Here is a 10,962-nt window from a genome sequence, read left to right on the forward strand (position 1 = left end):
ATTGGTGAACCCTAGAACCATTGGTAATCCTTCAATGTCCAGAAACTGAAAATCCTTGAAATCTGAAATTAATTAACCTCAAGAACTTGAATCGATTTGCTTCGTGTCTTTCGGAACCGTTGGATCACGGTTTCCGTCATAAGAACCATTAGAGCCCAATTTAGGAACACTGGTGTCAGGTCATGTCCTAGGTTTTAGGGAGTCTTAGGTTTTAGAGAGTCCTAGAGTTAGGAGTTTAGCCTCATCACGGACGCTTGCTATGGATAGCAACCGTACCATAGGTCTAGTTACACTAGTCGCCCAATCTTTCCCTAGGACAAGCCTAGTGAATTAGGCTGTAGGCTAACCTGCATTAGTCTAAAGAACAACTTGCATTTAGATAAGAATCATATAGCATCTTAGATGAAATCCTAGGATAATAAAATCATCAACTTGAATTAAATAACTCCTCTTAAAACTGTTGAAACAGTCAAATCAGTCTAGGTCGGTGTCTTAGATGAGTTAGGCATGAGTAGCTTAGCTTAGGTGCACCGAACTACGTCGACTCTGATCCCAGTGAGGCTTGGGTACGTAGGCAGCTTGGATGTCTGATGGCATACCAACCGCGAGTCGGCACCACAACAAATTGTGGTGTTTTATATATTAATTTTCTTGTAAATGCTTAATCAAATCACTTAGGATTTTCCATGAAATTAGAATTTTAGGAGAACTGTCACTTAGATTGAATCCAGACAAATAAAGAAATCAAGATACACATTTAGGATTCACATTGAAATTAGATCATAGGATGCATGTCCCGTAGTTAGCACATTAACAGAGAGTTGAATGAGCCATTTAAAATAAATTTAAAAGAGTTAGCTTTTGGAATCGAAGACCGATTATCGGGCAGGAATGGTGCATGTGGTGGATAACTCCCCATACCTTCCATTCTCGCAACCAGGTAGCGAGTCTAGATTTCTGGTTAATCATGGGCCCTAGATCCCACATCTAGGTGGCGACTCTGTCAGTCTCTTTTGTGTGGAATTCAGATTGCCTTAGTGATCCCAAGTTCACATAAAAGACGAATTAAAATCAATACTAAAAATGCACACGCCAATCGCGTGGGTATGAGAGACCAGGAGAGAGCGTGGCGGCTCGCGCCCCACCCCTCTGGCGGGATCGGGTCCCACAGTTTGGCGACTCTGCTGGGGACCACCTAACTTCATTAAAATTTCAAAAGATAACTCATTTGGATTTAATTTAACTGGCTCATAAAAACTCTATACTTGTTAGATTAGTTTATCTTGTTTTATCTTCTCATCACATTTTACTTGAACTTAATCTAACAAAACCTGAAGGCATCATAGATTGCGCGAACTTATTGCACACACTTACATCACTTGCATCTAAACCCTGCATCTCACATGCACACGTTCTATTTTAGGAACCCGGAGTGTTATCTAGCATGGTTGACTGGAATTTCATCACTTGGTGCCTCTGTGCTAGAGAAGCATTCCACCCTTAGCCTAGTACCTTTATGGTACGTAAACGGATCTCTTGTTCAAGTACTGATACGCCGGACACTGGTACAGTATATCGAACATGGATTCGCGCTAAGGGAACTCTTGGCCTTACCCCTAGATTAACCCACACATGCATGTAGTATACGAATACATGTACATCACGTGTGTGAGCCTAGCTTAGGACATCCTACCCATTTGTGTCTAGATTAGGCCGTAGTCCATCTTCCAATGGCTACGATCGGTCCTAGGTACACAAACAAAGTCATGAGTCGAGATCCTCTCTCCACTCTGCTAGATTAGGATTAGGGTTGATGCCTTCAGGTAACACTGTTAAAATGTGCGAAGATTAAAAACTTTCCCTTTGGGGTTAAGATATAAATCCCATCATTTCCAAAGATCTCATAGGATTAGTCATTCATGATCTATCCGTTGAAAGCAATCCTATGCTATCTCATCCCATCTCTTGATCGTACGATTTTCAATCTTCTATCATGTGATTCGATCATGTATCCATACTTTCTTTTACTGGCAGGAACTTATCCCAATCTTGTGTTCAAGTAATCTTGATCATTCTTGTATCCCTTCTCTTGGCTTACAGGCACCATGTCTACTCGTACAATTCTTGATTGGATCCGTGGTACATTAAGAGAATCTCACATCTATGTCATAAGTGAGCAAGAGAAGAATCTCTTCGGCTACATGGCAACCATCAAGCTCGATTGGGGATTACTCTATGCCGCATCAGAGTGTTGGGATCCCGATCATCATATCTTCCGTTTTGGCAACCAAGAAATGTGTCCCACCTTTGAAGAATGGTGTGCCTTATTGGAATATCCTGTGGATGGCCCCCTAGTGAAGCCATCCTGTGTTCCAGATTATCGTCCTTTGTTCCTTCGCTTGATGAATAATCCAGATGAATCCATGAACTCTTTCATGAAAGGCCAAGAAGTGTCCATGCAACAACTGATTGACATTTACCCTCCTGTTGGACACATTGGTGCTGTTGATATTCAAAAGGCCCGTCATCATGCTTTGAGATTCTGCTCATTTGCTAGGTTCCTCACTGTCCAGCCTTCTCGCTTTGCGTCAGCTGTTCTTTTGGATCTCGTTGATCAAATGGATCATGGTGCCAATCCAATTCCTACTATGCTTGCAGAAACCTTCAATGGATTGGATGATATGGCTCGTCTTCGTGCCAGCTCTGATCCAGGTTCTTATGTTCGCTCTTTCATTGGTTCTTTCTCAGGATGTCCTGCATTACTTCAAGTGTGGTTACGCCACAAGCTAAAAATCGCAGCTCCTGTCCATTTTGATCATACGTTATATACCTTCAGTGAATGGCGTCATGATGTTTCTTTCGATCATAAAAGCGATTGGGTTGAATGGTTAAATTCTCGCCAACAAGATCAAATTTATTGGCAAATTCCTGGAATCCAAGAAGCTGTCTTCAACATTGGAGAAGCTAATTACGTTCGCCTTCTTGGTCTCAAAAAGACTTCCTTTTATGTTCCTGCCAGAATTCTGCGTCAGTATGGAAGGGAGCAATCCATTGTGCCTCCCCTTCGTCATTTCTATCCGCCTGAGGATCTCAAGCCCAAGATTGTCAAAGGCGTTTCATCTGCTTGGGATGTCAAAATCATCAAGCCTTTAAAAGAGTCAGCTGAACAAGATTGTCGTCCGAAGAAGAAGTCTAAAAAGAATGCTTAGTTCCATGTTTTATCTTACCAGTTTATCTTTGAAAGATTGAACCATGTACTCAAATTTTAATGATTAATCAATAAAGTCCATCCTTCTCTTTCATTATCTTTGTCTTTGTGTGCATCATCGTCTATCATTCTTTCTGATTTTAAAATGTCTTTTGGATATTACAAGGAAGTAAACATCATAGCTAACCCTACTAGTCCTTGGGTTCGGGTTTCTTCGCGGTTAGAGAGGAAATCTGTCTCTCCGCCACCTTCTCTAAGAACCCCAGCATCTCCTTCTTTCCCGTCCTCATCCTCACCAATGGCAGACAACCAAGATGGTCTTCCACCCGCTGCTATTACCGATACTCTTACCTTGATTCTCCGGCAGCTTCAAGAGCTCAAAGAAGAGAACCAAGTTATCAAGGCTCAGCTTTCTGAGAAGTTCGGACCGTCGTTGTCCAAAGATAAAGGGCCTATGCACCAAGCAGCCACTTCAGCAGCACCTGCCCAACCAGTGTTCATCAATATCCCTGATAAAGCCGAAGAAGACTTAGAAAAAGAGCAGTACAGTGAGGACCGCAGTAGGCCTTCTCAGTCCATGGTTGATAAGTCTGTTATGGAGAAATTAGAGACTCTTACCAGGAAATTTCAAGACATTCAGTTTCAAGATCAGGGTGGTTTCAATCCCAGTGATCTTACTCTATTTCCCGAAATCCGCCTTCCTGCTAATTTTCAAATGCCCGATTTCGACAAATATGATGGTGTGGGTTGTCCAATCACACATTTGCAAATGTTCACCATCATGTGTCAGCCTCAAGGCTTATCTCCTGAGCAAATGGCTCAATTGTTCCCATTTTCCCTAACCAAGATTGCTAGGAGATGGTTCATGGTCTTGGACAAGACTCGTTACAGGACATGGAAGGATATCGGCGAGCAATTCATCAGGCAGTTCAAATATGATGATGGGACAGAAATCACCAGAAAGGATTTAGAGAGAACAAAGCAAGACTCGAGGGAATCCTTTCTGATTTTTGGGAAAAGATGGAGGAGAATAGCAGCTCAGATGATGGAGCGCCCGTCTGAGGAAGAGCAAGTCCAGATAATCATGAAAAATATTTCCCCCCAGCTCCAGTATCACATGTCTTTGCAATACTATCCAGACTTCAAACACTTCATAGTGGCAGGTACCCAGATAGAGGAGGCTATGGCTCAAGGTGTATTCAACCGTAGCAACCCAAACCCCAGAGATTTCAAAAAGTCCCCTCCAGCCCAAGTCAATAGCATTTCCCGTTCCAATGCTCAGTCCTCCAAATCCCAAGAACCTCTAGTAATGGACTATGCTCAACCCGCGACCGCACCTCGGCAACAAACCCAGGTAGAATTTACCCCTCTTCCCATTCCATCTTCGGAGGTGCTTAAGCAGTGTCTAACTTCAGGTCGCATAACCCTACCTGCCATCCGGCCTCCACCCAATCCTCTACCTGCAAATTGGCGAGCTGACCTACACTGTGAGTACCACAGAGGTCCTGGTCATCTTACTGACAACTGCATTGCCTTGAAATATAGAATCCAGAAACTCATTGATGAGAAAGTCATTGCCTTCCAGCCAAGACCCAATGTCACCCAAAACCCGCTACCTGGTCATGCAAATCCTCCTGCTGCCGTTAATGCCATAATCATAGGAGATCCTGAGTTTGACCCTCTCACTCTCATATGTGCTTTAGAACCCGTTTCTGAACCCCAAATCATCTTCTGTGATGAATCATACCCAAGAGAGTCAGTACCTCCCTTGGTAATCACCTATGAGCCACAAGTCCCTCAAATTATCACTTATGATGAGCTTGAATTGGATGAAGTCAAACATGTGACAAGGGGCGGAAGAATTTTCAAACCTGCTGAATTGAGAGTCGAAAATCCAGGGGCATTGGCTCGAGGAGAGGAGCCGCAATATGTGAAAGATCCAGATGATGAAGTTGTGCAGCAGTTGAAGAAAACTCAGGCTGTTATATCTGTATGGGGATTATTGATAGCATCAAAGAAACACAGAGAGGCTGTGTTGAAAGAGTTGAATACCACACAGGTATCCTCAGAGATATCTCCGGAGCAACTGGCTGAAGTTGTTGCTCTAACCCAGGCCACCAGGGCCATTAGTTTCTCAGATCAGGAGCTGCCTCCTCAAGGTCGGAATCATGCTAGAGCTCTTCATGTCACTATTGTCTGTGGAGGCAAGAAAGTACCATCTGTGTTGGTAGATAACAGATCCGCCTTGAATGTGTGTCCATTGAGAACTGCCATTACCTTGGGTTTCGGTCCCACTGATTTTGCCGAATCAACCCTTGGTATCCTCGCATATGACAACACCCGTAGAAATGTGGTCGGAGTCCTCACCACCAAGATCGTTATAGGCGGTCAAGAATTTGAGGTTGAGTTTCAAGTTATTGATATCAAAGCCTCGTTCAATATGCTTCTAGGACGTCCCTGGTTGCATAAGGAAGGTGCTGTTGCTTCAACCCTTCACCAAAAACTGAAGTTCATCAAAGATGGGAAGTTGTTCACTGTCAGAGGTGACGAAGAGCCAGAAATAGGGCAGATAACAGGAGAAACCTTGATCCTTCCAGTTGCAAAAGCAGATGACTACAACTTGAATGGTTTTGCATTCGACGTTGCTGCCATTTCTTATGAGGACGCCTCTCGAGAGGAGTTGTATTTGCCTTTTGCCATCAGTCCTGTGGTGGCCAAGTTGATGAGGAAAATGAGCTACTTCCCTGGTATGAATTTGGGCCGTGATCCAAGCAAGGCATCTCACTGGCGCCCAATCAAAGCAAACCATGAAATTTTTGGTCTTGGATATGTACCTACTGAGGAGGAGGAAGCCATGGAAGAATTGTTGAAATTGAAGGAAGAAGTCCGCCGCACCGGAAGGGTACTCCCAATGGCTCCATATTCCTTATCGATGAATGGTCATTTTATCAAAGAAGGTGAGACCTCTACATACTATGGGTTTTCTGAACCATGGTATGACTCAGTGACAGGGATCATGATACCCGGTTTTGAAATATTCAGTGGCCTTGCTCTCCCAGAAACAGAACCGCCGATATATTATGTTGAGAAAGCTGTTGAGGACTGGTTAGTCTACCTTGAGCCAGATGTGCTGGGATCTTTGTTTGAAGAAAATGTGCCAGATGTTGATTACTATTCTGAAGAACAAGAAGAGACAGATTGTGAAGATGTGCTGGTGGCAGTTATTCAGAGTAATGATACCTTTACTGAACCTCAGAGTCAGATTGCACCTGCAACAGAAAATCTTTCAAACTGGAGTTCTGATGTTTTTCCATCTTATTTTATTGCTAAGTCAAGTCTAGTCAAGTCGATTGAATCAGTGTCAGTGCCTAGTCCAGGCGAGTCATTTTCTGAGTTTATTTACTATGTGAATCCTGAGCCTGTTCAAGATGAGTCCGATAATAATGATGTAATTTCTTTCAATTCAATGAAATCTGATTCTCAGTATGTCTCTGTGTTTGCTTCTGACTTTAATAATAATGATAACACTCCCTCCTCAGACGAGGAAGAAGGGATCGATGAAACTCCGCTTGAATTGCAGCATATGCTCAAACAAGAGGAGGAGCGCCGAGCCCAGCCTCTTAAAGATGAAATCGAAGTTATAAACATCGGATCAGAAGATTTAATACAGGAAATATGAATTGGAAATACTCTATCCTCTGAAGAGCGCGATGAATTAATAAACCTACTTAAGGAATATAAAGAAGTTTGTGCCTGGTCCTACAAAGATATGCCCGGGCTGAGTGAAGACATTGTTCAGCACAAGCTACCTTTGTTGCCAGAAATTAAACCTAAAAAGCAGAAGCTAAGGAGAATGAAGCCCGAGTGGGTCTTGAAAGTAGAAGAAGAGGTTACTAAGCAGTTGAATGCTGAATTTCTTCAAGTGGTGGAATATCCAGAATGGCTCGCAAATATAGTACCTGTACCGAAGAAAGATGGAAAGGTGAGAATGTGTGTAGATTTCAGGGATTTGAACAAGGCAAGTCCAAAAGATGATTTTCCTTTACCACATATCGATATCCTGGTAGACAATACGGCCGGGCATGAATTACTATCGTTCATGGATGGTTTCTCGGGCTACAATCAAATTAAGATGGCACCCGAGGACATGGCTAAGACCTCGTTCATTACACAATGGGGGACATATTGCTATCGAGTAATGTCGTTTGGTCTTAAGAATGCTGGTGCGTTGTACCAAAGAGCAGCTACGGCCTTACTCCATGACATGATACATAGAGAAGTCGAAGTTTATGTCGATGATATGATTGTAAAGGCCAAGGAAATGAGAGATCATATCCCAAACCTTAAGAAGTTCTTTGAAAGAATTCTCAAATACCAGCTTCGCCTGAATCCTAGCAAGTGTGTGTTCGGGGTTACCTCCGGTAAGTTGCTTGGATTTATGGTGAGTCAAAGGGGCATAGAGGTAGATCCTTAGAAAATTAAGGCTATCCAGGAGATGCCGCCGCCTAAAACCGAGAAGGAAATTCGAGGATTCCTAGGAAGGATACAGTTCCTAAGGCGATTCATCGCTCATCTGACATCAACTTGTGAACCTATCTTTAAGCTCTTAAAGAAAAACTCTTCTAAAGAATGGACGAAGGAATGTCAACAGGCCTTTGAGAAGATAAAACAAAGTTTGGCTGAACCACCGATAGTAGCACCAGTGATACCGGGGCATCCTTTGCTGCTTTACTTGTCAGTAACAGAAACCACAATGGGTTGTATGTTAGCACAGCAAGATCCAGAAACCAAGCATGAAAAGGCTATGTATTATCTCAGTAAGAAAATGTTCGAGTATGAACAGAAGTACACTGTCCTAGAAAAAACCTGCTTAGCTCTGGTTTGGGCTACTCAGCGACTCGGGCATTACCTTTTATCACATAAGGTCTTGCTCCTGTCAAGGATGGATCCTCTGAAATATCTCTTTGAAAAACCAGCCTTGACAGGCAGGACCGCCAAATGGTTATTGTTGTTGTCTGAGTTTGACATCACCCATGTAACCCAAAAATCAATAAAAGGCCGAGTCATTGCTGAGCAATTGGCAGAAGCACCCCGAGAAGAAAATCAGCCTTTCAAACCAATGTTCCCAGATGAAGAGATCATGATGATAGAAGATGAATATCCAGAAACTGGTTGGACCCTCTATTTTGATGGAGCAGCAAATCAAACAGGGCAAGGAGTAGGGGCATTGCTGGTGTCACCTCGAAATGAGCATGTTCCCCTTGCCGTTAAGTTACAATTCAATTGCACCAACAATATGGCAGAATATGAAGCATGCATTGTTGGGCTTGAGGCTGCATTGGCCTTAGGCATAGAGAATCTTGACGTATATGGAGATTCGAAGCTAATCATTTGCCAAACTCAAGGAGAGTGGAGAACCAAAGAAGAAAAGCTATTGCCATATCATGAGTACTTGGATGCTCTTGCTAAACAATTCCAGTGCATCACTTTCAGTTATCTGCCAAGGTTGAAGAATAGATTCGCCGATGCCTTAGCAACATTAGCTTCTATGATTGACATACCTCACAATATGAAGATGAGGCCCATCACGGTTCAAGAGCAATGGGCTCCCGCATATGTTGATGCTATAGAGATAGCTGCAAGATGCCCCGATGGTAAACCATGGTACACGCATATAAAGAACTACATCTCGGGCCAGGGACATCCCAATGAGGCGTCGAATAAAGAAATTAGGACTCTGTAGAAATTGGCAGCTAATTTTGTCATTTGTGGAGGAGAGTTGTATCGGCGATCTTTCGATGGAATTCAACTTTTATGTGTCAATGAAGATCAGGCAGAAGAAATTCTCGCAGATATTCATGAAGGGGTGTGTGGGCCTCATATGAATGGAAGGATGCTGGCAAAGAAAATCCTACGTCTGGGGTACTATTGGCCAACATTGGAAGCAGATTGTCACACATTCGTGAAGAAATGCTATAAATGTCAGATACATGCGAATCTCATCCATGTACCACCCACCGAATTGCATTCTCTTACCTCTTCTTGGCCGTTTTCGGTATGGGGAATTGACATAATTGGCAAGATTTCTCCCAAGTCGTCCAATGGTCACGAGTACATACTCGTTGCAATTGACTACTTCACCAAGTGGGTCGAGGCCGCTTCTTACGCAAAGCTTACATCCGCATCAGTTGCTAAATTCATACGTACCAACATCATATGCAGATATGGAATCCCCCACGAGCTTATCTCAGATAACGGATCTCATTTCAAGAAAGAAGTAATCACTCTTTGCGAAGAGTTCAAGATTAAGCATCATAAATCCTCACCTTATCGGCCGCAGACAAATGGAGCGGTAGAAGCTGCAAACAAGAATGTCAAGACTATCATAAGTAAAATGTCAGAAACTTATAAGGATTGGTCGAATAAGTTGCCGTACGCCTTGTGGGCTTACAGAACATCAATTAGAGCTTCAACTGGGGCAACCCCTTACTCTCTTGTTTACGGGATGGAAGCAGTGCTACCTGTTGAGATCCGTGTACCTTCGCTCCGAGTATTGACTGAGGTCAAGTTGCCAGAAAATGAATGGGCAGATGCCAGATATAAAGAGCTGAACATGCTAGATGAGAAAAGGTTAAAGGCGCTTTACCATGTGCAAGGTTACCAGCGTAGAATAGCTCGGGCTTTTAATAAAAAGGTTAAGGTCAGAGATTTAGAAGAAGGCAATCTTGTTCTTAAAGAGAACCGAGCACCAGAGCACCAGTGTTTGACCTAAGGGGCAAGTTCAAGCCAAATTGGTCAGGACCCTATAGTGTGGACCAAATCTTACCCGGAAAAGCCGTCAAGCTCCGTAATTTAAATGGAGAAATATTACCGGAACCAACAAATCTTGATCAACTCAAGAGGTTCTATGCTTGAACATTAGAAGGCCGTCTTTTGGCCGAATAAATTCCAAATTCATAACCTAAGATTAAAAAAAAAAAGAAAGATATATATAACCTTTTGCAAACCCTTTTGAGCCTAAATAAAATTTTCCTTCAAAACCCAATATACTAGGGGCATTCGCCCTGAACTACGCATGACCTGATCCCTACACTGGGGTACGTAGGCAGCTCGGTCAAACCGAGTTCGGTTGTTCCAAAAGAAGAAAATCAATTATTCCAAACAGAAGTTGAAAAGAAAAAAAAAGAGAAAAAAAATCCATGCAAAAAGAAAAGAAAAATTAAAATACCTTCGAATTTGGGGCATTCGCCCTGAACTACGCATGACCTGATTCCTACACTGGGATACGTAGGCAACCTGTTCACAGGTTCGGTCGAAACTCTTGCAAAACCTTAAGTCATTATTTGAAAAGCCCTACCCCACCTATAAAGTCCTTTTGGTGTTCAGGTAAAAAGAAAAAGAAAATAAAAAAATAAAGAAAAAGAAAAAAAAAGAAATGGAGCTTGAAGATCCGCTAGATTGAAAACCTGAAAAGGCGATCTAGGCAAAATTTAGGATCATTCTCCTACTAAGTTGAAAACCTGAAAGGGCGGCTTAGGCAAAAGTTAAGGGGGTGGCCTGCTGAGTCGAAAACCTGAAAAGGCGATTCAGGCAAAAGTTAAGGCCGAGCGGTCCGCCAAGTTGAAAATCCAGAAAGGAAGACTTGGTCGTGGTAAGATGGGGTTCACGCCAGAAGAATTACAACAATCTCTGAAATCACAGTAGGTCAGGCAAAGCTAATAACAACAATTCCTGAAACTATGGACATTAATTCC

Source organism: Tasmannia lanceolata, unplaced genomic scaffold, assembly GCF_043159265.1.
Source record: "Tasmannia lanceolata isolate RefF3 unplaced genomic scaffold, GAP_Taslan_0.1 ptg000003l, whole genome shotgun sequence".
Lineage (NCBI taxonomy): Eukaryota > Viridiplantae > Streptophyta > Magnoliopsida > Canellales > Winteraceae > Tasmannia > Tasmannia lanceolata.